The 25623-nt window shown below is 44.0% G+C and overlaps 1 pseudogene; it reads right to left on the bottom strand.

Moving 5' to 3' along the window:
- Window positions 1-988: 988 nt before the first annotated feature.
- LOC144143264 (uncharacterized) lies at window positions 989-19408 on the bottom strand (annotated as a pseudogene).
- Between the last annotated feature and the right edge of the window lie 6215 nt (window positions 19409-25623).

Here is a 25623-nt window from a genome sequence, read left to right on the forward strand (position 1 = left end):
TGTAGGTAGTGCAGGACTGCGTGTGGACACCTTCACAGCTTCAGCCTTGGCTGCAATTCGCATTCTTAACAGCCAGGAAATGGGAACAGCCTCAATCACATTCGCAGTGGGTCCAATGGTAAAAGAAGCACCAATCACTCTTCCAACCTCCAATAACTCCTAAGCCCACGTCCTCGGGACCTTGCGGGAGGCCTATCGAAGCTACATGCACGGTCGTGTTTGCAAACAGGCTCTCCAAATCATTTCTCCTTTTCCCTCCCGCAAGGTTTTGAAGAACCTCTCCATGGCTCCTACTATAAAAGAGTGCAGGGAATGTCGCAGCATATGCACTGGCCCGCGAATCACTACCTGCCGCCGACGCCTTACGTACAGCGACCACTGACTCAACCACCTCCTCAACCACCTCAACCACCCGGGCATCAAACACATACCACTACGCCACACTCTCGGTGGTACACGAGTTACAGTGCTCGGTGGCTGACCCGCTTGAAGAATGCCTTGAGAAAATGAACTGAATTTCTGAGTCCTTGCGCTTTCTGCATAGCTTGATGTTCAAGGTATGCGCATTCAATCTCAGCATTTCTTTTCCGTGCAAGCCAATGCAGCCTGATTCGAGCGATGAGACGAAACAAGGCGTCATAAATGTCGTCACCACAAACGGTGAGTGTCTTTTGTACCTTCTCGCTAAGATGCCAACACAGCGCATGTAATACTCTGTTCATGGAGAAAAGGCTTCCAATGGCGTTTTCGAAGACATTTTTGCAGCCTTCAACAAAAGACAAGAAAGGAGGGGAAGGCACTGAAAGACTGCCAAAGTCCGTTTGTCCATCACTAAATTAAAGGATTACATGGTTCCCCTCGGTAAACTCTGCATTTTCAACCCTAATAACGCATTTATGCTTTTTTCCGACACACAAAAGCGATCTCAAAACTTTTGCCGTTAGCGACCACGCTAAATATACTAGGTTACATTTATTTTGCGGGCTGGCTACATTACGTTGCTCTGTGTCCTAGGGTTCGGCAGTGCAAGGATCATCTGCAAAGATCTAAGCGAGGCTATGTTTACCGTACTGACAGCCAGAGACGGCGCCAAAAGGTCAGTGGGGAGGGTCGCCAAGATCGATGTCATGTCCTCGGTGCAATTAATGTTTTCAGACACCTTGAACAGGTTACTGACCAAAGCGTGCCTGAACGATGCCGGAAACTGACGAGCTGGGGTGTTAGCGGTTGCCCCTTATTTAAACCTTATAATTAAGCAGGTGTTTTCAAGCGGGTCCTGATTTATCCTCCTAGTTGGCAACTCCATAGGAAAATCTATAATAAACGGTGATATTGTCGCAAATCATTAAAATAGACCGTATGGTCAAACAAAACCCGTGCACGCAAGGCGGCTGCCTCCAGCACCAAACTATTTGCATGTTCTCAAACACCGCAATGCACTCCTTGCAAAACTCTTTATGAACCGAGCCACTGTGCATCGCAGATACTTAAGGTATTTTTGACACTCTTTGAAAACTACTGAGGCAGTTAAAGAAGCCGTCTACTCTCTCGACGATTCGTGCAAGATGGATTGCTTCGGCGGGTAGCTGCTGAAAACTTACCAGCGCGTGCATCGCAGCTGCGCAGGGGTTGCTAAAACCTGCGCGGCGAACTTTACAGACATCTTTGATGCAAACGTCAAATTAAAGTGTCTGTCGCTCAGTCTTCGGATAGAATGAATCTTATGCTTGCGGTCCATTTTGTATGCCTTTCTCACATATTTGCTATTCCCAAAAAGATTCGCTATTTTGAAATCTTAAACAGCATGTTTCGCAGGCACTTAAAGGAGTAGTGACACAAAATTTCGAAGGCGAGAAAAATTCGCAGATAGATTGGTGGGAATACAGATACATCATCTGCAAAATATCAGCTGCGAATACAGCCTAGAACATATTTAGAACAAATTTTAAAGTGTGCGAAACGCAACCGAGCAGCAGCAGGGACATCGCGCAGTCAGCATTCCCTGGATCTGGAGTAAATAAACATCCAAGGAGGTCACGAGTTTGTGGTGGCCGTTTCTGCACTGCCGGGGTTACTTGCCGGCTCCATGCTGCGATCGGAGGTCGGAACTTTTGTTTTCAAGCAACCAACGATCCGATCGTTGGCGGCGCAGGCACCGGGATTTCGTTGGCTCATCGGGCAGCTGACCGCGACATAAGTTCTGCAGCGGTTCCAGGCACTCTATTTTATTCGCCTTTTATTACACTGAACACGAAAAGCTCACTGAGCGACCCGCACGGTCGCAGCGCGTGCGGCGGCCACGGCCGCGAAGTGGCGCAGGCCGGCGCAGGTAGCTCGAGCGATAGCGTGTTACCGTTGCGCAAAATGGGACCCAAATCCCAAACAGGCAGCGCAGACGAGAAAAGAGGTAATGATGCGGTAGCGAATTGCATTAGAACGTCATCGGCACCGCTTAGGAGAGCGGCAACCGAGAGTATTAAGCCTAACGCAACTGTAGGCGGACCTGTAGGCCGACCAGTCGGCTAATCCCATCGCGCGTCTCCCCAACCACTGCCTCAAGCCTCGCGCGTCGTTCTCTAGCCGTGGCGCAATTAGCACTCGCAGCGATTTCATTACGTCCACAGTCGTGTAAGCGGCTCACGATCAGTACGTAGGGAGGCTAGGGAGGTTAGGGAGATTCACCCGACGTGGAATCGACAGTGCTACCGAAGCTGTGTGGTTTTGTGTGGTCACGTGGACAGATTTTTCTATACAAAATCCCACCTTTCGTGTCCACCGCTGGAACTGGAACTGCGACTGGACGCCATAACAACGTCTCTAATCAAACACCCATCGCGCGCTGAAGCAAATGGGTTTTCAACGCTTGATAATTAGGTCATTAGCTACTTATTGCAATAAAAAAACAAGATGCAAAATGTTTGTGTCAGTTGCACCTTAAGTAAAGAAGAGCATCCAAAATGAAAGAGGGCCTCCTTCCATCGATATCCGCATACGATTCTTCGGTAGGCTCAAGGATTGCAAAAAGGGACACGTTTTGGCTCCCCTGGACAGACAACAGCCACTTGTTCTAAGCAAGTGTCCCTAATGGACTTGCAGCATTGAAAAAGCAGGTCCTTCAAAGCGCTCGCAGGTGCACCTCGATGGGAAAAAAATAGCCAAGGGATTGCTTCCATGCCGTTCGGATACCTTTTGCCATAAACACAAGAGCCTTGTTGTTGCCTTGACCACCTTCATATCTTCCAAGCCTTCGAACCTGCCATGTGATGGGTTGTACCAACTCTGAGAAGGTCTTTCTGCTACGCGAGTTGGTGCGAACGTTGCCATTTTGCAAAGTTCGCACCAACTCACCCAGCAGCGAGCGCCTGTCTCGTCCTCTTTCTTGTGTTCGTCCACTTGTAGAGCTAAAACCATGTCGCAATGTACCAACTCTCTTTCTTGATGTGCATTCCATCGACAAAAACGCGAGAGGCTCGCTCACTCATTGAAAATGTAGCCGCTCTTCTCTTTATGAGGTCGAAAATATGCGGGAAGACTCCGGACCTTAATGGCAGGCGCTTAAGCCATAAGCGCAAAGATCTCACTAACGGCAGCCTCAGGAGTCCCCTCCAGTACCTATAACCATTTGGGCTATGGAAGTTGAGCCCTATGGCAAACGACTTGTGTTTGCTCGACCAACGGTGACTAAAGCGGCTCATATTGTTCATACTCAGCTCAGCCTCCACGAGTCTAGAAACAGCTGGAGACATGTGGGAGCGGACACTCCGGACGACTCCCTTAACTGTTAGGTCTTGGCGCTGCCTCTGCAATCTTGCTTGCAACCTCCGGTTCAAATCCCCTTGTTACCTCAGCTTCCACTTCAGCTCCTTGGTTTTTCTCCGCCCGTCGCGGTGACTCGAACGAGGCACTGTGGCTGATGCTGTTTTTTTAAGGAGTGCGCTTAGTACAGGTTCAAGGTATATTTATATGAAGGATAGTTTGACACCCACCTAAATGCAGCCATACGGCTACAAAGGAAATCAATTCACTTTCGCGCTACTAACGACTAGCCTCCTGGTTAGCTCAGTTGGTAGAGCGACTGCTCCGGTTAGGCAGTGGTCCAGGGTTCGAATCCGGGACCAGGACGATTTTTTCTGCAACTGCGAAGTTGCAGTTGCTGCTTCACTGCGTCTACGACGCAGTGAAGCAGCAACTGAAGTCACGCAAATATTTGCGCACGAAATAAAGCTGCCCCGTCCTTTCTCAAGCCCTTCATATTGCCGTTGCGAAGTGGTACTCTTCATACACACAATTTTCTTTGTGTGCTTGCACCTCGGGTAGTTTTGAAGGCTCGACTAACGGCTGGTGCTATCGGCTTTCAAAGCCATTCGGAACAGCCTGTGTACGTGAATGATCACCTGACACCGGAAAACAAACGCTTGTTCGCTCAAGCTTTGGCCAAAAAGAACGAGATGAACTGGCAATTTCTTTGGGTTGAAAACTGCCGCATAAAGGCCAGAAAAGCGCAGGGCGATCGCATACACCGCATCTCGAAAGTCAGTGACCTGGCCATTTTCTCATAAATGGTTTTAAGTTCCTAGCTTTCCATGCTAGATATGGATTATTACTCGGCTGACCAACTAAAGCTGCTCCTCCAAAGCACCTGTTTAACACATAAGTCGCTCATTCATTTCAACATACGAAGCCTTTCTAAGCATTATGACGAATTAGTTAATTTCCTAACCCTCGCGGAGAAAAACTTCTCTCTTATCTGCCTTTCCGAAACTTGGCTATCACCTACTAATGACCAACTGTTCGGCTTAGCTGGTTATGTATCGGAATTTTCCCATCGCCCAGACAGCCGTCATGGCGGATGTGCCATGTATGTTTCTACCTCACTGAGGTACTCTTGCCGCTATGACTTAAAATTTTCTACTGATAAGTGTAAATCTGTCTGTCTTGAGTTTGACCAGTCTTTCCTGCCAAATAGGCAAACGGTTGTTGGTTCAATCTATCGCTCCCCCGCCTCACCTTATTCTGACTTCTGCAATGAACTTGAAAACATTTTAAACTGTCTTACGTACCAAAATAATAACATAATTATTACTGGCGATGTTAACATAAACATAATAGACCTCACTGACAGTTCATGCTCGGAATATATTAACTGCATTCTCGGTCATGGTTTGCAGTCGTTAATCAACTGGCCGACTCGTTCTTCCGGTCATGGCCTGGGCACTGTAATTGATCATATTCTCTCCAATGTTTCCTTCTCTCAGAGCGCTGGAGTCGTAGACTGTGACATAACAGATCATTGTGCCGTTTTTATGTTAATTGAAAGCCCGATGGAAATTACGCCAAAAACTTTTCACAAGCAATCCTTTGATAAAAGTAAATTTTGTCGATTAATCAGTTGTGCTGACTGGAGTGATGTTTTAAGTAACAATGATCCCAATGCTTCCTATAACAGCCTGTCTGAGAAAATAATTGATGCGATTACTTCATGTACGACATTTAGCTGCTACGAAAAAGCATTTAATGTTCCTAGAAATCCCTGGTTAACCGACGGGCTTTTACGCTCCATACGCAAGCGGTCTAACCTACGAAAGAAAGTTCGGCGCCAACCATTTAATATGCCTCTCTTGAATAGGTTCAAGCTTTATTCAAATAAGCTGACCATGCTATAAAAGTAGCAAAGAAAAAGTACTATCTAGACCAAATAAATAAAAATGGCAACAATACTTATAAGAACTGGAAAGTCATAAAAGAATTTTTAAATCAGTCGCACCACACACCTGAAATAAAAGAGGTTAGTGATGGCACAAATGTTTTTAGTAACCCTGCTGAAATAGCTAATGTTTTTAATGACCATTTCTGTAATTACAGTTCCACCACAACATCAAATTTTGCACCTTTCACTCGCTGTCCCCATTCATTCTACTTGCAGCCCACATCACCCGAGGAAATAGTGCAAGTGATCAAAGCCCTAAAACGTTGTGGGGCTGGATTGGATGGTATCCATGCTGCTAGGGTAAAACTTGTCTCCAACAAACTTTCCATTGTAATCGCCCACGTCATTAACAATATTTTTAGGTCTGGCGTTTTTCCGTCTGAACTTAAGAAAGGAAAAGTAGTACCCGTTCATAAGAAAGGTGATCGTGGTATGTTAAATAACTATCGCCGCATAACCATACTGCCCTTTTTTAGCAAGTTAATAGAAAAACTTATTGTAACTAGGCTGTGGAAATATATCTCCAAATTTCAATTACTGACCCCCTGTCAGTTTGGTTTTCGGCCTAATTTTTCTACTGAGGCTGCTCTTATCGAGATAACTGATTTCATGAAACAATCAATTGATTGCGGCCTATTTGCAGCAGCTATATTTGTCTACCTCACAAAGGCATTTGATTCCTTTACTCATGATATTCTTTTTTCCAAATTAGAATCATTGGGTGTCTGTGGACCAACATTAGCCTTACTACACTCATATCTGGCTGACAGGCTTCAGGCTGTGGAATGCAGTGGCATACTTTCTGAATACAAGACAGTAAATATAAGCGTCCCCCAGGGGTCCATTTTGGGACCACTGTTGTTCTTGTTATTTATAAATGATCTCCCATCTTGTTTAAATTTTTCAAAATGCATGCTTTACGCAGATGACACCACGGTTTATTTGGCTGATTCTGACCTCTTGAACCTAACTAAAAAATTAAACGACGATTTAATACGTTTATCCGATTGGTGCCGAAACAATAGGTTAAATATAAACCCTAGCAAAACCAGTTTCATAATTTTTCACTCCCGTCATAAGCAAATTACCCCAATCCCGCATCTCCGCCTTGGCACGCATTTTATCTACCCTTCAGATTACACTACTTTCCTAGGAGTGGTCCTCGATAAACATTTAAAATTTCACTTGCACATCAAGTCACTTATTAGTAAAGTGGCGTTTGGTATTCATGTACTAATTAGAACTCGCGCATATTTTCCTCTGCCTGTTCTCCGTTCTCTTTACAACTGTTTTGTACACAGTCATTTAACATTGTTTAGGTTCGTGAGGAAGCACCTATGACGTTCATCTATCACCGCTTGTTTCTTTGCAAAACCGAGCCATCCGAATCATTAATTACAGCCATCCGAGAGACAGTGCTCCGAATTTATATTCTGACCTTCGAATCCTACCCCTTCTATTTGAATATAAAATAAAAATGTGCATTTTCCTCCTTCGCGCTAGAAATAATGAATCCATGCACACCTACATCGACCAGTCGTTACTTTTTAACGCCAACAACACCCGCTTTCAGAAAACAATAACCTAATTCTACCAAAAATTCGCTCTAACTACGGCAAACAAACTGCCGTATTCGCCGCAAGTTCAATGTGGAATAAACTACCGACCCCCCTCAAATCAATTCACTCTCCCAATTTTTTCCGAAACCAATTAAAAAGTTTTCTATTATCTACCTTGGCCTAATGTATCAACGTGTTTTTGTTGTAGCACCATTTTTTTTCTTTTTTTTTCTCTGTGTTTCTGTTCTTCCGTCGAATCGTTTTTACTGCAATTTTTTGTGCATATGTTTGTATTGCTACAAATGAATATATATATGTGCGTATGTATGTATATACATATATGCATTGCTTTCTGCCTGTTTTTGCTTATTTTCGTTTGATGTGTTTTTTACTTGTTGCCAACTCTACGCTGTTCCGTTGTGCACTTTGTCACAGGAGGTCCCCCCGACAGTTTTTTTTTAACTACGGGACCTCCTCGGTATTACTTTTTGTACGCTCTTTTAAAACGTGAAAATAAATAAACTTCAAACTTCAAACTTCAAACGCAGTTGAAACAGAACGAAAAAGATAAAAACAACCGAAATACCGTTATAAATATAGTAATTTGTTCTAAATAGCTTGAATGCGGCATAAAAAAACACCACCCCAAAGCATAACAAACAAATTGAAAGAAAAACAACGCTTCTGGGATTCCGAAGTGGGATCACTAGTTTTTTTTTTGTTTGTAGAAGCGTAACCAGCGCACTACAGAAACAGACCTACACCTTGGGTAAATAGAGTACCAGAAGCGTGTGGGTACACGTTCAAATGTGCGCCAAGGTGCGATATGTAACTAAGCCATCTAATTTTGTCCTTGTCAACCATGGAATGCACACGCGTGATGAGGCATTCTTTCTTGCAAGTATATGTGCACATTGTCTGCGAACGTTTGTTGTACTTTGCGGAAATGCAATAAACGTACTGTGAAGCGTAGTTAATGTCACCTATTCTACGTGCCTAAAAGCGTTTTCAATTTTCCTAAAGTAGCATTGTGAGACTAACGACCAGATTATACCCATGTATCCTACGTTATGCTAGAATTGTCAATCGGCGCAATTTTTCCAAAAAAGTATCAAAAATGCAAAACATAATACCTTTGCTTATGCACACCTCACCATAAACACCTTTCGAAAGAAAAGGTTCACTGCCATATATGAAGAAGTTAGTGTGCTTTCTACGTCATATTGAAATAAAAATTTATCAATAATAAAAAATATGTTCCATAAACTTCTGTACCCGCACGTGTTCCGATGTTACCACACATCATTTGAAAAATTCTAACAATACAATGTTCCGCACACCACCTAAACATATAGCTTCGGCGCGTTTGCCGGTATCTCGCTTCACTTGGAAAGCAGCCAGAAGTAGAGTTAAATAACGGCATACACATGTATAAAAGCCACAATAGTTACCATCAAAGTCTTTGTCAGACACCGAGTACCGTAGGAAGTTGGTACGCATTGTATAAATTTGTTCGACAATGAAATGTTACGACGTTAAAGACCTCTGATGGGCATGGCGCCTGTGCACCCCAAATATTTTTAAATTCCTATTTGAAAAAACTTCATGATCGTCCGCTTCTTTCATAAAGAATGTAATTAGACATGAACGACTACGCTAGGTTACGACCCCTTAATTTAACTTCTTACTTAGTAATACCGATAGCGTTCTGTCACAAAAGTAATGCTTTTCTCCTTAGACCCGTTCATCGACTCAAAAGCTCCTATAATACCTATGAAACCATGGCACGTGCGTGAAACCAGGCTTCTATTGTGTCCAAACAGTTTAAAATCGTGAAAAAAGAACTGTTGAGATAAGGCAATACACGCATCCATCAAGAAGAAGGAGTAAAATAGTATACATTTTTCTAGTGAACCACGTATCGATATACATTTAGATATTTCGCAGATGCGGTTCTTTAGTGCGCGAAAAATTGCCGCATGGGTTCGTTTTTCGGTTGCCGTATGAACCGTTCAAGGTTTCAAGGCCGATTGAACACACTTTCAGATTTTCCGATTCTCTCAACTTTCTTTTCGAAGGGAAAGCAAAACCCTTTGTCCTCAGCGCCTGCAGCAAACTACCGAAGTTTGGATCCAGTATATGGCAACAAAGTATCTCAGCAAATTTGCGTTAAGCCGACTTCTGTACTTCGCACCCGAAGCAATATTTCCGTCTAGCGTATACATGCGTGCATTGCGAAACTTTGCAACTACTTCTTTTTTAAAAAGAATTGAGTGTTATTCTTTCTGCGACAGGATGACGAGTGATGCCGGGAACAGATGAGGGGTGCAGGAAATAAAACACGTTTGCTTGAATATTCGATTGAGTTAGAAAGACTAGAGATCTATTCTAGCGAACACACACGGGTCTGTCCGTAGTAGGCATCTTACTGTTTGTGTAAAACACAAACCCCAACCCCTTGACCACGGAGGACATGAGTCAGGTCGCATCGCGCCGGGAGGTTTTCACGTTGAAACCACCCACCAGCCCAACTTTCATTTCAGCGAAGATCGTGTGACACCTAGTTGTAAGTGTACGCCCACTGTCCTCCCCACGCCCTTCCTCTGAGCACGCATAAAGGAGCAACCGGTGATGTGAACTTGGTTACACGTGCGAGAATCCGGAAGCTACTCAAGCGGAACCGGCAAAAACACCAGCCAAAACTCCAACTGGCCATCCCATCACGAACAGACAAAACTCCGAAAAATTTCTGAAAAACATTTTTCTCCACTCCGAGTTGACTACGCAGACGATACATTGGAACGGACGCATCAAGAGCTTTGCTGTGAAACGTTTGAGTGGGCTTTTCCTTTCTGAAGATTCTCGTTTAGGACTTGTTACAATGACATGACCGCCTTGCAATCTGATCTTAACGATTTTTTTCTTATACAAATCTTGTCCTGAAACTGAAGGGTGACAAATGTAAGCATTTAAGTGCCACCAGAACAGCTCATTATTGACCTACTAACTTCATTGATAACTCCCGTCTAGACCATGTCATTACATAAACATCTTGGTTTTCTCTTTTAGCTGATTTCGCCGATACCAATCACACCCAGTATGAAAATGTCAAAGCTAAGCGCACGCGGGATGCTTGGACACCACTTTCAAAAGCACCTCAATAACCTAAACTACTAATTTACCAAATATAATTTCTTCCAAGCTCGAGCGTGACGCATCAGTGGAGAATTAAAGTTGCTATAATCTAGCACAATCACAAGAAACGGTAAAAAGTAATTTTGTTCATTTCATTCGGTTTTACGTTAATCTCACCGCTATCACAACTTCGATGAAATGAAGCCTTCAACTAACACCACTCTCTTGTCGCTTAAACATTTTCCTTCTGCATCTGTTCCATAAAATATCTTATGACCCTCAACCACGTCATCATCTTATGTTGCTTCCGCACTTTACGGCATCTCGCTTGGGACACGCTAATAAAGTTGGAATACCGTTTTCCAGAACAAATGCATTTTCAAGGTTTATATACCTAGAACTTCAGTCGAAGTCCTAGGTCTACCTGCCTGCAGCAACCGCAGCCATTATGGGTCATCAGTCGTTTAAGAACTAACGTTGTATAATTTCAAAGACTTCCTTTTTTCCGTCACATTGTTGCGCATTAGCTAATATTGCATAATGAGAGCATTGGGACAGAAGATTATAGGTACAACCTTAAGGTACAAGAAAAGACCGGAGGGGGTAAGGGAACAAACGTTCGTTATGAACATATTAGTAGAAGTTACGAAGAAGAAATAGGCATGGGCACGGAATGTAAAGCGAACGCAAGATAAACGTTGGTCATAAAGGGTAACAGAGTGGATCCTTAAATGCGACAAGAGTGGCAGGGGTGGCAGAAAGTTACATGGGCAGATGAGATCGAGAAGTTTGCGGGGATAAGTTGGTCACAGTTAGAACATGGCTGGCGTATTCTGATATTTATGGGAGAGGCATTTGCCCTGCAGTGTACGTAGATAGGCTGATGATGATAATGATGGTGGTATAATTAGAAGCCAGCTTGTGATCTTTGTACTTGCCTCTACTATGCATCAGCTATAGTTGTATGTCTAGAAGTCAGTTTGTCAGCTTTTTTTATTTTACTGCTGATATAGCTACTTGACAGTGTCTAACCACCCCACTATTAAATACCTCATGACCCTGAGGGTACTGTGAATAGTTGAAACAGTCAACAAATAAACAAGCGACACCTTTCAAAATATCTGCTGTTTATTGCATGCCTATCTTGTTGCAATTGAAAAAAAACACGTAAAATGATGATAGGCAAGCGTGGCGGAAGGTTACGTTATGTTACCTTCGTATCTAACTTACGTTCTATCTTTACTGTATCTAACTACCTCACTCATAAATGCATGATGACCCTGACGGCACTGTAAATAGTGAAATCATTCTGTAAACTACGCAATTCTCTGCTGTTTCTTCTATGCCTCTGTTGTTGCAATAGAAATAAAACAGGTAAAATGATGCGACTATTTTCAGGTCATTTCATTTTGTTTACACCATTTCGGAAGATTCTGTTAAGCTGACTCGGTCACATCTGATGTGCGGCTGAGCCAAAGGACGCGTGCTTGATTCCCGGCCGCAGTGACAGCTTTTCTGATGGAGGGGAAACGAGAAAACACCCTTGTGTTAGAGATTGTGGCGCACGCTAAAGATCCCCAGGTGGTCAAAATCAATCCCGAGCCCGCCAGTACAACACTCCTCGTCTTCTGTACAGCATAGGTGCAATTAAACCTCATAATAAGTAAATAAACGAATAAATAAATATATGAATAAATAAATGAATAAATAATATAAAGATAAATAAATAAGTAAAAATAAATCAATACATCAAAAAAGTTATTCTGCGTAAAAATGTTATGCTACGCCGTATACAAAGTGTGTAACCAAAATATAAGCTAAATGTGGGAGAATATTGTCCCTGAATAGGTCGTGATTTCTTTCTATTTGCCGAAGCACGTTTTCATAGAACCTAATAACAGCGCAAGCAACACGACACCAGGAGATAAGAGGGCGCAACCATGGCGATGGATAATTACTAAATATTAATAAACCGCAAGCTTTCTTAGGGTGTACAATGGCGTTCTGTCAAAAACTTCATTCACTTCACGATCAACCCGACGCTCGACGGAACAGCTCTAATAGTACCTCTGGACACACCACGCGTAGTTAGTGTGTCCAGAGATAATACACGCATCGATCATGCACAAGGAGCACAATACTCTATCCTAATCGCATAAACCACGTATTGTTATATATTTGCGTAGTTCGTAGATGCGTTTACTCAGTGTGCAAAAAATAATCGTCTGCCGGGTCAGTTCTACGTTTGCGTTTTAGTCTTTGAGGAATTGACGATGGACTGGAGACATTTCCAGCGAAGGTTGGTTGCACTCTTAGCTTTTGCGCTTCTTTTCAATTTTTTTATTAAGGGATGATCAGTTTTTGTGTTCTTGCCAGTGGTGTTTGTACAAACCTAGACAACAAAAACAATAGTGAAACCGAAGGAAACGTGAACTCAGCACGTGAACACATAAAGAAGCATACACACCGCGTTGCTATTACGTCCTGTTTTCTTTGCGCGTGAATGTAATTTACTGTCGGGGCAAGGCGTACAATACGTAAAAAGGATGTTCCATTTAAATATCCGGAAGCGCTAGAGAAAAGCGACCAGCCCGGCTTCCAGAAGTCCACCGCGCCACGCACAACCTATATTTAATTAAGAAGGCAGAAATTGCTACGCCAAGACTAAACGCTCTTTTTCTGAGAGAGGAATAGAAAGGGGCTTTTTTGTGTTTGGAGTTACCAAAAATACTGCAGTACGGGGTCTATATTACACCGAATATATTGCATTTAGAAAGCGACCGCTGCTTTTACATGGCTGGAAATTTTCAGAAATATACTTCGCGCTGCTACTTACTTCACAGTCCTATACTGCAATACTGACTTCCGAGGTTTCCAAGTACACGTAAAGGGTAGGAAGACATTTATGCTATCCGTGAGAAAATGGCAGTATTACGGCACCAGCGTCGTAAAAATTTGTCTAATCTCGCACTGCGCGCCAACAGTTAAATACAGGCTGTAAATGACAAGATATAGGTAAATGTTTTTTTCTTTGCGGCCATGAACAACCTAGCGGTCAGTATAAAGAAGCAAAGAAAACCAGTAAAGCATTTGTAGACAGTTTGTGTAGCACGGAGAAACATATAAAAGCACCCCTCCCTACACAGCGCTCCGTACTTAAACTGATCATGGATTCGGTTGCCTTGGGGAAAAACCAGGTCGCCTAATTGAGAAGTCGAATGGAGCGAACGCAACCCCTAATACTATCGGCGAAGGTGTGTGTTGAGTAGATGCGAATTTCATGCCCGTCTAGCTGTCGTAACCGTCTTGCTCGACAGGGGTACGGATCACCCGTAGCGGATTATGCGGGGAGGTGACACATACACCTAATCTGTAAAGTGGACCAACGAACACAACGAAGCATATTCAGTAATTTCTGGAGGACTTAAGGGCAGAAATTTCGGATTCAGTTAACGATGCTTGGCACAAATGGTTGATCGGCTATTTTATACCGACTGCACAGGTTGGAGATTTGGAGATCTCATGCCTCATGAATGGGCCATGGACGCATTGTGACATACCTTAACTAAAAAACATCCCGCGATAAAGTTCGTAGTCCTTGAAGCGGCAAGATTGCCTACTAAACAGGTCCGCGCCGCTGCCTTTCCGAATTAACGGAAAGGTGTATCCTCCCCCTCCAAGGTATTATAGCGTTTTGCTTGTCATCCACTTTCGTATGGCAAAATGGCCTGGAATTCTTTTTTTTTTTTTGCTTTCCTGCTAAAAATACCATACAGAGCGCAGCATTAAGTAAGAAAATTCGTGCAGCATTAAACAAGCTTGCAATAATTTTAGCACATGTAAATATGTAACAAACTTTTTTTCTGTAGCATTAATGTGAAGCCGTTCTTCAGCTTTTATTTCCAAACGCCTCTCCGTACGCATATACTGCCATGGTATTTCGCTTGCTGTCCGACTCTTCCCAAGTGTTGTGCGATGCAGAAGCGCTATTCTGATTAGTACATGTAACCCGTGTCCATCTTTCATAAACAGGCATAGCCACATTGGCAAAAGAAATAGCACACTGTAATTCTAAAGCTTCTGGCCATAATGGGAGCGTACCGGCATTTATAGAAAACAAATTCTTCAAAGCGAAGCCTATTTCTCCAGTTACAAACCCAGAAACACCCTGTTAGCTTCTGCCTATTCTTCAAAACGCAGCCAAGGTGAAGCTGAAGCGTCGGTCGCTGTGCGGTGTAAAAGTATATATTCGCTCGTTCAATCCATGATTGCGGGCTTTGTGCAGATAAGGCGATAGGGGAAGAATCAAGGGCGTTGCTGTCACGAAAAATATGGGTATTCACTGCGAGATCTCGGCGCGCAAATCAAGCAATCACTCCAGAACCTCCGGTATCACTCCGCAATCTGCGAGTTTGTCCCACTACGCCGAGCACCGTCGGTGTGTTGCCTGTCGTACAGTTTCAGATGCCCTAGTTGTTGTACAAAAGCTACTGTCTTGCAGTCACCTCGCCAGGACTCCGCTGTCTCTGGGCGAACCAGACTTCATTGCTTGTGCTCCGAGAAAAATGTATGGAACAGTTGGGTGTACGAACTGTTTCCGAGACAGAAAGCTATTTTGTAGGAATAAGCGCCATCAACGCTGGAGAGAAAAAAAAATTTCTTCATGCCTTTATCCCACATTCTCCGTAACCTCTACGTCATGTGGAAAGATGATTTGTTGGGCACCCAGCTCCTAAGAGAACAATGGCGCAATTTGTTTTTCAACGTCACATTCTTCAAGCTCACTTCCCCTATATATATAGGCATACATACCTTCTTAGCGTAGGCGTATTGCGGAGGTGTTCGTGCTCAAAATCCACCCAGATAAGCGTGGAATATCCAGTCCATGCCTTCTTTTCAGCGAATTGATTCACAGTGCTTTGTATGTATTTTTTTATGGCAGCGGTAACTTGTTCTAGCAATCGGAATAAAAGCACAAAAAGAAGTGGAAACAACGAAAATCCATAAGCGTGTCTTACAAAGCTGTCACAAGTTAGGGTATAAATTTAAAATATTTAGAGTACTCTGTGGTGTACATGCTTGATTAATGCATGATATGTTAGCCCGGTTTCGAAATATTTTTATTGATTTCACTTTTTCTGCGTGCATGAACCAAGTTTTCTCCTATTTATGTTCGTTGAGCAGTTCTACAAACCCCAGGCATTTAGATGAACCTTTTGCATTGGAATAGCGATGACAATCGGTAGAAATTGCTCAGTAAGTTTTGAGAAAGCCAATACAGTTGAAGTTAATTAGAACAAACACAGATTTAGCGATTTATCGGCTATAGTGAACTAAATGTCCACTTGGTTTGGCCACGCTTTATTTCAGTGACATTTATTCTTTTTCTAACGAAACCGAAACAGCTAGAGCAACGTGATATCAGCTATCACGGAGAAATACTTGGTCCACGTGCAGCTCAAAACTCCAACGGTAGCATGAAAAAGCACATTAAGAAGGGGAAAATACAATACAACCATTTTTAATCGTTTAAAAAGTTTCCAAACTTTCGGCCGTCCTGCGGAGCAGCTCGCTTGACTCTTCCGAATTAAGAACACATGCCCGTTTTGTAAAACGAGCTTTGTTCTGTTGCAATTCCACGTTCTCATTCTATAGTTCATTTCATTTGAAACTCCACAAGGAGGCAGGTATGGACAACCCCTTTTAAAGTGCGTTCTAAGCCAAGAATAATGCGTTTTTCTATGTAGAATTTTTGCGCGAGCCAGATGCCCATTTGTCAGAGCTGAATATTACCTCTACTGCTATAACGAATATCACATATAACGAACTAATTTGCTTCTCAGATACTACTTCGTTTAAAGGAGGTTCGACTGTATAAGAGACTATGCGCTGCAGGAGACTGTAAACATTTTATGTTCCTTAGGATCACCTTGTGTCATCCTTGGCGTGTGCGCCAGCGTCCTCATTTACAAGAAAAAGCTACGCAAGAATTTCTGCAAAACTTTAAACAAACCAAAACCTGTTGGCAACATTAGGTATTTGCCAAAACTGTACAGCTCGATTTTTGTTGTTAGCCCTTGTTAAATATTTCTAAAAAGTTCGAGTGGCAGAGCAATAGATGTGAATGTAGCTGCGCTCAGAGAATCGTAGTATCTTGACGCTTACAGGAAATATTTTTTGCACAACTTTCTCGTTCAAGAAAATTGCAGCCATTTTGCGGTACTTAATATGTGGTTGAATAAATCATCTCTCAGTGGTTATTATCCCTAAAGCTATCGGCGGCAAATTTCTTCAGCTTCTCTTTTTGTTGTTCTTTGGTGTCATAATGACAACGATCATGACTGTGAATAAATGTAAGATAAATTATGAAATAAAATGTGAAGGAAAATAAAGTCAACAATTGCGAGTAATAAGAACAGCATTCATAAAACCGACATGCAACAGTAAAACCATGGTCAGTAATGCAAGGTCCCACTGTGGCAGCTTTGGAAGTGTGAGCGCGTGGTTGCCATTACCCAACTCATCTTGCCTTTAAGCCTAGCAAGGAAGATTCATTTGGTTCATCTTACCTTCGTTTGTAGACAGCTGAAAAACAATAAAGATTCCGTTACGACAGAAGTATCTCGGTCGTGTCAGAATCGACAGACATATATAGCAAAATGCGGAAAATAACACTTTTTAGGCAGCACCTAAGCAACTAAGAAAAAAACACTGATATTTCTTCCATGAGATTCTCTACTTCAATTCGTAGCAGCTAATGTGTATTTTTCGCTGTTGCACGAAGCTATGATGGAGCAATTCCTGGCTTAGTGATTGCGCTTTCTGGTGTAAAACCATTAAGTTCTGTTTGAGCGACCAGTTGTATCTAGTTTTGTCTGCTACCGCGTAAACGCAGGCGGGTTCTACTGAATTGCAGTTGTGTACTAAACATTTCTTATCGCAAAAATTGCATATCAACAAATACTAGTATTGCACTAGCTTGATATAAATAATATGTTCAAGAAGTTACTTCAAATCGAATTTTATTAAATTCTCTGACCTTCATATTTACCGTATTTACTCGCGTGAGAATCGCACAATTTTGTTTTGAAAAAATTTGATGCAAATTTAGGGTACGTTTATTACGCGGGGTAAATTTTCTTTTCTTACGTAAAATGCTTGAACACAGAAAACGCAAGCAAGTTCTGGGTCAAATGTTTTACGATAGGTATCATGACCATAACAAAAATAATAAATAAAGACAATAAAAATTCTCCACACCGCTGGCAGCCGCTTTCCGAAGTTTCGCAAAATGCAGAGTTTTCATGAATTACGGAACGCACCGAAAGGAGTTTGCCGCGAGGTAACAACAGTTGGGCCAATACGTGGCTGCCACTGCCACAGTGCGGCACATCAAAACAGACGTGGCAGCCGACGCAGAAACCTGAGGGCCTTTCTTATTTGTCTTCTGAGTATATTATGTGCATTTAGAGAGTTTCTTCCTCATCAATATTACACGCATGCTACCAATATCCCTAATATCAGCAAGTCTGCCACAATAACGTAGCCATGTTCTTTTTGAAAGGGAAGGAAGCAGAGGCACACGACCATCATCAGATAGACTTGGCACACATACGACATATTCCTGCGGCGAGTTCACGGTGCATTCCTTGCGCGGGAATCAAATAAATCTATCTTCAGCGACAAACTTTACGGGTGCGATCACTGCGGGAGTGCGATCTTTATGCGAGTAAATACGACACTTGGCCTAAGTATTCCTTATCGTGGATGGCAGGGCCTTCCTTACATACCACTGGTGCACAAGAAGCGAGAGCTTTAAAAGTACATTTGGATAAATCAATTTCCGACAACAGCAATCTATATTTATAACACAGTTAGAGGGCTAGCTTTTGTATTCATGTTTGAGACAACTTTCGGCGGCAAATCGTACAATTCTCTAGTTTTTCTCCCGTGTAACTGCGTCAAAGCAGAATCATTTTCCCTACCCCAGATGTCATGGTTATAAAATGCGGGCCGTATCATTTTCCACGTATTGCGGTAAAGTAGGAGCAGTGCGTGCCTGAAGACTTGTGATCTTATGTTTCTGAAGTTACGCCTTGAGCTTACACGGGGCAACGCGGTACAAACCCCTTAAGCTTTTTGCGTGGCACCAGCCGTTAAATAGTACGCATAAGTAGTTGTTTAATCGTATACAACCTTTTTTTCTTGTCAAGAAACGTGAAGGTATGTGTGAATCCGAATCAGGTTACTCAAACACCTCTCTGCGGGGACACTACCCATCGCATTTACAAATCTAAACAACAGGGGATATCTTCAATTATAAATCGCTTTAATATTGCTGCGTGGAACTTATTAGAGAAATGAGCTGGCCAGACACTCGACTTGCAAAGGGCGCAATCCCCCAAAGTGGGCATGTGCCATGGTTGTGCGGCAGCCTGGCTATCCGTCGAGGAAGAAGAAGACGCTCGGGTGGACTAGCGTGTGCACGAGCTGAAGGACCTAGCTGCCTGTCCAAATTTGCCTTCCTAATTATCTGCCAATAGAGACAGATTCGTTTACTACTTGTAAATAAGCGTTTTCCTTTGAACACATGGCCTACTTTGTCGGTCTCTGTCATCTGGGCATCAGCCTTCATGCAGAGGGACAGCACGTCCTGGATATAAGACACGTAGGACTCGGTGGTTGTTTGTGCACGCGTCGCCAGTTCCCTTTTCGCCGCGAGCTGACGTCCTTCTGGTTGCCCAAATAGTTCCTTCAATCGGGACTTGCAATCGTCCCAGCTCGTCAGGTCGTGCTCGGTCGTTTCATACCAGACTTGCGGTGTCCCCCTCAAGTAATATCCTATGTTGGCCAGCATGAGTGTCGGATCCCACCTGTTATGGCCACTGACGCGCTCGTACATCTTGAGCCAATATTCAACATCGACGCCATCGGTGAGGAACCCGGGCTCGCGAGGGTGGGAGATAATGAACGGTGGCGCGGATCCAGAGGCTCCAGAAGCCAGCATCGTTCGTTCTGGGATGCGGCGGCCGCTCCGAAGCTCCGTTTTGGGTAGCACCTCCACCACCTCTCTAAACTATTGCTGCTCCGCAACAATATAAAAGTATTTTCTAGATATACAGCAGCAATTTGTAAAGGGTATTGCAACGGCTCTTGGCATATGTTCAAAACGCTCACACCATCGTTTCTAGAATTTGAAATTCTTCTGACAATTCACACACAGCTATACGCGCATCTGTGACATAGCCTTTGTGCTATTATTTACAGCTTGATCAGAAAACAGAAATAAATCAGTTTATTTATATAAAAAGCACCAAAAATACACTCGCTGATTTTTTTAAGTCTTTGCATAGAGTGCCTTCCCACGGCACTGTAGGCAGTCCGCTAAAGGACGTCCACCAGCATTCCCCATAAAATATCCGTGTCAGTAACTACTCTGCTCTTCCTAACACAAGGGGAAGTACCCTAACCTAACATAACTTATAAAACTAAAAGCAGTGGTTTTGAAACACCGAAGCCTAACCTAAGCAATAGGAATTGTAAACAAAATTAAAGATATAAAAATGAAAGACAATGAGACCGGCAGACATGGTTGAAATCGGTGCGCGATTGTAGAGCTGTACAAACGTCAGAACCCTACAACTGCGTCGTAATGAACAAAGTAGCTGATGTATGCCAGTAAAACCCGATCTCCCATTCGAAGCCTGCCACCTGTTCAAGGACAACACAAATATTGTTGCCCTAAAATTTGGCGCCCTGAAACCAAGTTCCAGTGATTTGTTGAAAGACCGCCTGCGAATCGCCAGCGCTTGTAGCGACTGGTGAGTGCAAGCAACGACCGGCTTTATAGATAGCCACCTCTCCATTGCTGCCGGCGGCAATGGGAGCCAGCGTGCTACAAAATTGCCGCGTAGGCACGGCGTGCTCCGTCAGATGGGGGGAAGTTTAACCCCGAAACCCGGATTCGCTTTCCTTGCCGTGGGGCTTGAGTCTAGTCGCATAAAAAGTAGCGGTTGTAACATTACATGCCGATTGTACCCATCCTGACCTAGAAAACCAGCCAGCAGCGAGAATTCATGGTTACGTATAGCCGCGTTTCTTAGCTATGCAAACGGCAACGTACACAAGTAAACCACAATGCTACAATATGCACATGCTTGAGTAGTGTTCTTTATGCTCTATCATTTTTATTAATTTAAACATGCGGAAACTTTGCTGACTTTGCTTTACGTCGAGGAACTTTCTTTCGACGCGAACGTCCTCTATGCACGGGCAAAAGTTCCCAGGGGAGTCTGGAATTCGCACACACCCAAGCGGCACCATTCTGTGCGTGGAAGTGCCGTTATTCTTGCGAGAAAGAATAATGATCTTACGCGAAGGGATCACTAATCGACGGCAACATTTTCAACGGCGCTGATGCGTTTTCACCGTAACTGGACCGTGACGTTTGTAGGAGCTCCGTCGGGGTGGTTTACAAGCCCAACAAGTGGCAATGTTAAGTACGGCAGTCCTCTTAGGTGAATGCTTGCTGTGATAACCAGAGTTATCAGAGGGATATATTTTTCAGCCACTGCCCCCGAACGTAAGCGATCGTAACCTAGTGAGTACAAATTGCCTTTACCGTGCCCCTGCTGGGCTTGCTCGGTTGTACGCAGCAAATAGCATCGCGTACATGTTCACGGAAAGTACGATGCAAACATTGCAAACATTTTGCAGAATCTCGCAGGATATTCTTTTGAAAATGCGTTTCTTTTTGCTAGTTTTGTTGCCGAGCCTAGCACAAGTGGAATATGCCACACAATCATTATGATGGAACAGCGTAAACTACACGAGACGAAAGGCCACACAACACGAGCGCTCGTGTTGTGTTCTTCTCTTGCCCCGTTGAGTTTCCGCCGTCCTATCATAATGATTGTATACCACCTTTGCAAGTTCTCTACCTTGTTATAACCGATTTCCTCCGCATCACACTCACTGCAGCTACTTTTTCAAGAATTGCTAAATAATTACGAAGCTTCTGCTAGACTGCCTCAGAAGCTGAATGCCGATACTGCGCTGGAAATTTGAGATGCACGCAAGTTTTTTTTTTGTAGTTGTTGTGGTTGTTGTGGTTGTTGTTGGTTCGCTCGTTGATTGATTTGATTGATTGTAGGGTTTAACGCGCCGACACAACGCAGGCGATGAGGCGCGCCGTAGTGGATGGCTCCGGATTAATTTTGACCACCTGGGGTTCTTTAACGTGCGCCGAAATCTCGTACACACGGGCGTTTTTGCTTTTCCCTCCATCAGAAACGCGGCCGCCGCGGCCGGGAATCGAACCCGCGACCTCGTGCTCAGCAGCGCAACGCCTTAGCCACTGAGCCACTGCGGCGGGTTGGTTCGCTCTTGCTATTCGTCGTAAGCCAATGCGAATGAACCACGCTCCAAGTGCTTCTTTTAGATTTTCCTGTTCGTTTTGATGCACTACATGAAACAGTGCGCGCAAAGAGCTTCTTACTAGTCATTTTTTTCTGTTGCAACAAAAACAAAAAAGAAAACGCGCTCAATATTTTTTTGTGTAATCTTCGGGTTTTACGCACGCTATGAAACGCCTGGAATGCCATGGAATGGTTTGGGAAAAGACGAGCAGCTGTGGACCATTTTTTGTGGACGATATCTGGGTGGGTGCGCGTTACGCGTACGACGGCCGGGTGCACGCTTTCGCCAGCCTAGCCAAGTCACAATTTCGGGTTAAAAATGTTTTATTTGAGCACTAGGGATCCAACAGAACCCTTGCACTTCCCCCAGTGTACATCGGCAATGACTGAACGCAACGCACCGAGAGAAAGGCGCAGTAACATCGATGACAGGCCAAGCAAGCGCAGAAATGGCGGTTAAACGCAGCGCCAGCCGGTGCACTGGCTTTGGAAAGAAATAAAAAGAACCAAACAAGCAATAGTAAACTCGACGCCTGGAATCGGCATGAATAGGCCGGTAGCGATCTATAAAGCCGGTCGTGGTTCAAGCACGCAACATATTGGGAGGCGGCCTCGCATGCACTCGCTGCTACGCAGCCATTCTATCTAAATTGGCGCAACGTGAAGCATTTCTTCAAGACCATTGCAGCTAAGTCTCGTTAATGTGAACGCCTCCATTCCCCAGCAAAACATTCCATAGTGTGAGCCATCCGTAAGATAAATAAAGGTCAAAAATACAAAACTTGAGGAGTAACCTTTGCAGAAAAGAACATGATTTATGGCGCCAAAAAGCTAGGAGATGCAGGTTTGCACTGATGCCTGCGATCTTGCTTTAGTGCCCAGACAGCACACCATGTCAGCAACTTGAAGTGCGCGTACTACGTGTTTCTCAGATTGAAGGCATGCGATAGCCATCGCCAAGCCATGAGAATCTTCACATCGATTAATGGTAGATATGTCTTTTTCATCGGTCGCTTCTGCCGGCGCAGAGCGTTCTTCGAATTGCTGTGACTGTGGAGCGGATCCGCCGACAAGCTCCAGGATAAGCTCATCTCTCACAGGCTCCCAGGCATTGCTCTCTTCCTCTATTTTCAAGAGGGCGAATGCTACTTCATCTGGTTTTTTTTTTAACCATCTGTCGAAGAGCTAAAAGAAGCGCCGGGAGTGGGAGGGGATTTATGGGATGATGCTTTTGTACAGATGAGCTTAGCACTTAAAAATTGTTTGAGGTGTCACCGCGTCCATGCCCTCTTCAGAATTTGAAGGCACCACCTTAAGTCAACATTTTGCTGTTTGTTGTATTCGCACAAGCGATTTTGTGCCGTGCAAGTTAGCTTCTCTAGTGTGCTTGACGTGCACCAATATTCCCTGGGTCCAAGGGCTGTATTTTCGCAGCCACCGTGAGTCGAAAGAACTTCGGGGTGGGGTATTTAAAGCTCGCATGAACGAAGTGGCATGATGAATTTTCAACCATCAAAAGAGCACTTTTCAAGTTACTCTTCGAGAATCGGACGCAGGCTGCCGTCAACCAAAATAAGCAGGAATTCAGGTGAACGTATTCCTTGCGGGAGGGCAACCTGCGACAACCCACCGGACATGCTATGCCAGTAATAATTACACTATGAAGTAAGTGCGCACAGCGCGCACAGAAGAAATACACGGTCTTAGGTGCAGAGCAAAGTTGACGGCGTAAAAAACTGTCCGACGTGAAAAAGAAGAAAATGTCGACGACTGTTGTGCAGCGAATACGCATTTCTTTGCAAGTGACCACTTAAAAGTGCGGACACTTTAAAAAAGTGAGAAAAGAAGTGCGAATATTCGCCTCGCAAAGGTGTGATGAAAGCATGGACTTAACTGTCCAATTATATGCAAACAAGCGTTTCTCCTTTTTTACGTACCGTTTCCTGGACGGAATTACAAAAGGCCTTTTTACCATCCCTAAGCCTATTCGGTGAGCCGAAGTCACAACACATCGGCATCGAGTAGCTACATCAAGCGATGCCGACGCGACTCTTGTTCAAAACGAGCAGCCAACTGTGTGGTTGCTGTGCACAGGCGGCTCCAATAAGGCCGGCTCCGAGGCTGCTGGGCTAAAGATGGCGCCGATTAAAGTATCACCCCGTCTCAAAGAAGTCAAACAACGGCCTCGCTACCACGGAACTTTTCCGTTGACCTGTGCAGGGCGGAGGTGACTGGCGAAAAATAAAAGGACAAACCATGCAGTTAGGAAGGAGGGCGGGGGATAGCAAAAAGCAGTGCTATCACACCTTAGTTATTTTAGAAACCTTACATGCAATCGGGATAATTGGAGATCTATGGGAGAGGTCTTTGGCCTGCCGTGGGCATGGACATGGGGATGATGATGATGATGAGGCGGATGACAATGATGATGACGACGACGTGTAATCGGATACAAGCGCCACCTGGCTGTCTCAGTATGGCACACCACGTAGATGATTCAGAGCCAGTGGTGTGGTATTCACACTTCCCCTTTCTAGACACTTTATCTGGTGGGAGGAGAAATTGGCAGCCTACAACTTTCCGGAAAGTAGAGGAGCGCTTCTAATGAGACACGCAGGAAATGAAACCTTATGAGAGGCCCCGACATCATGATTTCTCAAGCCGGTGCCCCATTTTCGGAGCTCTCCCTCTTTGTATTACATTAGTGCACATGGGCCACCTCCCCCGCTTTCGTTGGCCGCTCTGCTGTATGCTTCGTCTGCACTTCCCGAGCGTTACCCGGATGTGGCTGGGCCGCATCATGGCGTAGAGAGTCGGAGACCTGGCCTTTGCCGCCGTTGCTTCGGCGCGTTTGGTAGTGACATCCTACGAGCGGGAATAACAATGTGAATTCTTTCACACTTCCCTTATTCCGCCGTTGAAAAGAGGTGCGTCTCCTAAGCTTTCTTTTCTTCATGTCATGAGATGTGTTTGGCCGAGCCCCGTTATCTTTCTACCACAGCGGACGACAAGACCCAACGGGAACGCTGAGGTAAAGTCACTAAAAGAACACTGAAGTGTATAGTGGCAGTGACAATCCTAATTTTATGGCAAATCTGAGTCAATATTTATGCACATGTTTGCTTAAATGCACAGCTTGCTGCTAATCAGGCTAAATTCTTTTTAAAAAAATGTTGATACTCACCCTCAAACATTCACAAGAGGTGCTCCTTTGTAGCCACAACGATGCGAAGAAATTCATGAACAGTGGTATCGTATGCGTAGTGGTCGAAGCAGTTAGTTTCATTATATTCTCTCGTTAAACTAGAAAAGAAAGATGTAACAATTTACAGAACGTAATTGCAAACCAAACCGTGTTTTGCACCAGAAAAGCAACCTTAAGGAAAAAGTAGGTAGCTGTAGTTACCACGGTGGTATACATAAACAGGAAGGGCAGTAAGTAAACTGTAAAAAAATTGAGACTGTCGGGACAAACAACGACTTGATGTCGCGAGTGTGCATCAGTACATGCCTCTCTATCTATATTTTCTACAAGAGGGTTTGAATCTTAGTCCTTCAAGTTTCGCTGAATTCGATACTGACAATTATTCTGCAGACGGTATTGCACTGCCCAAATATCGTAGCTCAACTTTTGGAGAAAATGGTGGACTGCTGTAAGGAGTTTCAGACGCCTGACAACCCACGTGTTTGGAGTACTTGACGTAATGTGGAAGTGAAATTATTCGGTAAGGTATTTTTTCCATGTCTCAGAAACTGAAATTTCCAAAACCCAACAACTTTTCAGGTGGCTTATCAAAGGTCCTAA

The sequence above is a fragment of the Haemaphysalis longicornis genome, unplaced genomic scaffold (genome assembly GCF_048455015.1).
Source record: "Haemaphysalis longicornis isolate Haplotype H1 unplaced genomic scaffold, Haemaphysalis longicornis Haplotype H1 scaffold_6, whole genome shotgun sequence".
Lineage (NCBI taxonomy): Eukaryota > Metazoa > Arthropoda > Arachnida > Ixodida > Ixodidae > Haemaphysalis > Haemaphysalis longicornis.